This window comes from Amblyomma mixtum, chromosome 3 (assembly GCF_055824585.1).
Source record: "Amblyomma mixtum isolate Tamu chromosome 3, ASM5582458v1, whole genome shotgun sequence".
Lineage (NCBI taxonomy): Eukaryota > Metazoa > Arthropoda > Arachnida > Ixodida > Ixodidae > Amblyomma > Amblyomma mixtum.
In genome coordinates this window covers 422,747,799-422,752,527 of record NC_143014.1, presented here as the reverse complement: position 1 = coordinate 422,752,527, position 4,729 = coordinate 422,747,799, and the positions used below count along the sequence as shown (strand labels likewise).

Here is a 4,729-nt window from a genome sequence, read left to right as displayed (position 1 = left end):
CCTTATTATTAGTGCATTTTTATTTTATCGCGCTTTTTGCGATGTGTATATCTGTCTTTCACCAGAAAATGTAACGCTCCGTTCGGTGTCGTCACTCGTGTGCTATCTTTCTGAATGTCCATCTTTATTTTATAGTTATAATTGCTTCATTATGAAAACTGAAGCATTTGGTATGTAAACTCGAGCAACCTTGTCACAGAGATAAACCAATATTTTCTTACACCTCCCCCCTCCCCTTCCTTCTGAACTTACTTGAAAATGAGTTCCGACAGTACAGTGAGATCATTCTACTACTTACGCAAATAGCAACACTTCGAAAGAATGCTGCGGTACCTACTAAGTTTTGATTTTAACGAACTTTCTTGAACTTGGAACCAATGTACCTCACCTTTGTTAGAACCTTAGCAGAGAAATTATTCTGAGAAATCATTAGTTTTTGGCTGCGCATGAACTCCTTACCCGTAATCTTGCGGTCCCAGTCACGAAGATCTTCATCCTGATGACGACAATGTGCCCGGGTTGGCCTGCCGTCCTGGTCATTCCTCCCGTCGCACCCAATGGCATGAGCCGCGGCTAAGGCGGCAAACCATGAACTGGCAGCGGCAGAAGCGGCAGTCCCGCTTGCTCTGCTCGCCTCCCGTCGGGGAACAACGAGGAAAGCATGGAATTCCTCAGCATGCTGCCCAGACGGCCCCTGTTGCCGCTTTCTTCATCAACGACGAGGCCAAACGGGCGAGAGCGAAGGTAATTCTAAATAAGGAAGTGTAGCCAGCATCGCTTCTCGGTATTGTATATTATGCTTAACGTTCCACTGCTGCACACGGGTTGTGGGAGACGCCATAGTGGATTAATTCAGACCACATGCGTTCTTTAATGTGCACTAAAATCTTTCACCACACGACTGTCTTGATTCTGGCTGCGCAGAAATTGGTTGCCATGGCATGAATTCGATCCCTTGTCCTCGGGCTCAGTGGCCAAAATCTATAGCTACTAAGCCACCGCGCCAATGCTTCTCAGCCACCCGATTCGTCTTGTGTGAGGAGCTCGGGAAGGAATATGAAAGCCTCGAATCCTGGCCTCAAGAACAGAACAACAACATTAGGCTCAAATTATTTTCTGTTTCGTTGGAGGCATCGCTGTATAATATTGCATATAATGGACGGCCTCTCGATGCTTCTGTACATTGGTTGTCCGGCACGTAACTGACATAGCTGAGGGGTGACGAGTGCGCTTCGACTGAAAATCAATGAGAGGAAGCCGCGCCGCGTAGTCTAACCGGTTGCCTACTGCAGGGGGTGTAGGCAGCGAATACAAGCAGGCAGCGTTGAACTTGCCGCATCAGGCAAGTCCATCTACAATAAGGTACGCGGACGGGTTAGTTGCATGGTTATTTTACAGACCTCCACGCACTTGCCTAATCGCTTGAATTGCGCAATAGACCTTAGACAGAGATATTGTAGATTGAAACACCCAATGAATAAGAAAAAAGAAGGCTCTCGCGCCTCTAAAATATTGGGCGCATGATCTCATTTGTAATATAAAAGCTGTGGCCTCCCTTACAAAAATGTTTCAGACAGTCTATAGAGTGTCTATAAACTTTTGTCTATAAAGCGTACCAGGGAGCGGCAGAAAGTTAGGTGGGCGGATGAGATTAAGAAGTTTGCGGGGATACGGTGGCCGCAACTGGCGAAGGACAGGGTTAATTGGAGAGACGTGGGAGAGGCCTTTACCCTGCAGTGGGAGTAGTCAGGCTGATGATGATGATGAATGTTCGAAATGTTCCCAGTAGTAGGCAAGCACTTTTCTTTAATAGTATTTATTGATGCGAACCACATTTTGAATTAGTGAATATAAAAAAAATATTTGAAAGCTAGTTCTTTCGCTACCTAACCGATGAAAACAAATATCCCTCCAACCACGCGAAAAATAAATGCTGACAAAGAAAGACTCCTTCTGGCATTTACTGTTTATAGTAGGGTTATGTTACAGAACTTTTGTTGGATTTGTGATTCAAATATTCAGCAACCTTGTTTTCTTTTTTTCAGTCATGGCCACACTCAGTCAAGCACAGCATGTAAGTGTTACTTTTTTCATTTGTTATAGGGAGAAGCTTACAGGCATTGCTGGGATGAGCTATGTTAGACGTTGGCCTTTAATATTCTAAACCTCCAAGTTGGATACGACGGACGTCGTATTTTAGGGTTTCCGGTTAATTTCGATCCTTCTAGATTCGTGAACGCGCTCTTACGTCGGACCACCGACTGGTGTTTCAGGGCATTCACCTTCCATCGCTATGCGGGCTGTCCCGGTGAGGTTCGATTCCGCGGACCTGGGGTTATCAGCCGAACGCCAAATCCTCTGAGCCACCACGCCGGGTACATTGGCCCTGCAAAAATGTTCACTGAGGGTGCATGCCGGGTCAAGTAACGCGAGAAAAAATACAGGAAACATGTAAGGAAGACACAGAGGGCAGTCACGTGCGTCTGTCCTGTGCGTCTTCCTTATGTGTCTCGTCTTTTTGAGCTAGTGTGCGAAAATTTTAGTCGTGGTTAAACGAGTGCTGTTGACTTCAGAAAGACAGGAGTGATGAATTAGCAAAATGCCATGTTTTCGTTTTCTATAAGCATCATATATGAGTAGAAATACGCCAAGGACGAAATCAACGGAACGACGAGATTCCAAACAGGCTGTGGATTAAACTTCTCCTTTCGACTGCTTTGTCTTTGGAGACAGATGGCCGAAGCTAACACCCCGATCTTTTTTAGAGCCCTGACACGATTCGAGTACCCACACCTCGCATTCAGCTGCCGAAACTTCCACCGCCGCCGAGGGTATGTATCCATTGAGTGAAGTCGTGTTCAGTCAATACTGCCTGTGCACATTCGCTATATGAGGCAGACATAAACCCGAAATACACTATGCGAGTTACGGATTAAATTGAAAAATATTATTATTGACCCAGAGGGAACACAGACGTGTGCACCTTTCACTAACGACGTGCTGTGATCGCTTGTGGTAAACTAAAGAAATTACTAGATTTTAGCTTTTGGAAATAACAACCTCCCCACTTTTGCATTCATATTTGCTGTGCCCCATCCTATATACATTTGCCGGCAGATTTGCTTGTTTCCTAGGATGTGAAGGTTGCACGATTTCGTTTAACGGTTAACCTTGAACAAGAAGATTGGAGAAAAAACCTCGTGGAACAATTCTTGAGGTTGATTTTGATGATACATGTCTGGGTGCGGCCAATGTAAGGCTATCGCACAATTCGAGTTTGCTCTGCAGAAGATGTTGAGCACTCGAGATGTTTGTACAAAAGAAAAGAAAAGGCCCCAGAATTGTTTCCTAGCTTTATACTTCGACGCAGTGAACACAGCCATCGAGCACGGCTAACAGCGCCCCATTATTTAGAACCGGCAGTGTAGTGTGACATGGAGCGGGCAAGTTTTAGATGCAGCTATGGAGACCCTCTACATCGCTTCTCATAATATTCCATAAAAATTCGCAAAGAAAAAAATGACATGGCATGTATCCAAAAAAAGCAACAATAATCTGAGCAGATTTCGCTTTTTTTTCTTTCTGTAAGCATTCAAGACCTTAGCAGTTACGTGCACGGTAATTTTAACGGCCAATACGCACTTCCAATACGCAATTATCGCAGTTGCATTTTGCCATATAGGTTTCATTCATGCCGACGATTTTGAATACTTGTTGCACTTATGAAATCTTGTGATTTCGCTTATTACGTAGGAAAAAAATCAGTTTAATTTGATTGACGTGGCTCAGTCTTCAGGTTCGCTTCAAATTTTGTCGCAGCTGATATCTTACAGGCTTAAATGCCACATGTCACCTCATGTGTTCAACTAAGGAAACGAATCCAGACAGCCTGATACTGACAGACGCTAGTATCAGGCCATTTATAAGGGCCGTATATTATTTCAATGAACCCAGCAAGTGCTGCTACTGAGCCCATATTTTAACGTGAATTAGATGCATTAATATGCACTGCAAATGGAAACTGCCTTCTAGCTCTCTATAAATCTCTTACCGAGAATCTTGGAGACCAATATTTGAACACTGACTCCCAAGCCTTACCAAATCGCTTTCCTAACTGCCCATTTCTATGTTTTAAGTAGTGGAATGCTAACACCTGGCATGAAGAATGGGCAAGACAAAACGGCTGATGAATCCATGGGCAGAATGTGTACAACGGCTTCATGGCCACTATGTCATTGGACGCTCCCACAGACGCGGATTGACGTGCAAGGCGGCGGATCCGGGTCCCAGCACAGTGTGAGCGGCAGCATCCAGCACGACATACACCGGCCCGCACGCGGCCCCACCATCTCCATCTGGGGTCAGGGCTCGCACCAGCGACACCCCGCCACGGGCAGCCACGGCCAGGGACAGGTCGGGGTGGGTGTCCGGTTTCCCATTGGAAAGCGCTGACGGCCCCGCAGGAACACCCTCGTCCACTTCTGCATGCATCCACGGAATATACAACTTATACTCGGTTACGCTGTTTCAGTTTGTCCATTTCCGTTGGGGAGCGACAACGTCAACGTGCCAGCCTCAAACGGGTGTACAAAATAATTCACGCTGAGCTTGAGCTGGCTGTTTCATGTATCAATATCAGCTAACAGACTAAAAATAGCTCGGAAGCAAGTTCACAATTATTAACTGAGTAAATAGGTTTTTTTTTTTTTTTTTTTTGCAAAAGCTTTGC

General features: G+C 45.3%; 1 long non-coding RNA gene across 1 annotated transcript; it reads left to right on the top strand.

The window, feature by feature from the left end:
* The first annotated feature begins 520 nt into the window (after positions 1-520).
* On the top strand, positions 521-4,483 carry LOC149357900 (uncharacterized). Its single transcript, XR_016289931.1, has 4 exons — positions 521-744; positions 2,046-2,074; positions 2,766-2,831; positions 4,252-4,483. It is a non-coding gene; the product is annotated as an uncharacterized LOC149357900 (long non-coding RNA).
* Positions 4,484-4,729: the final 246 nt, after the last annotated feature.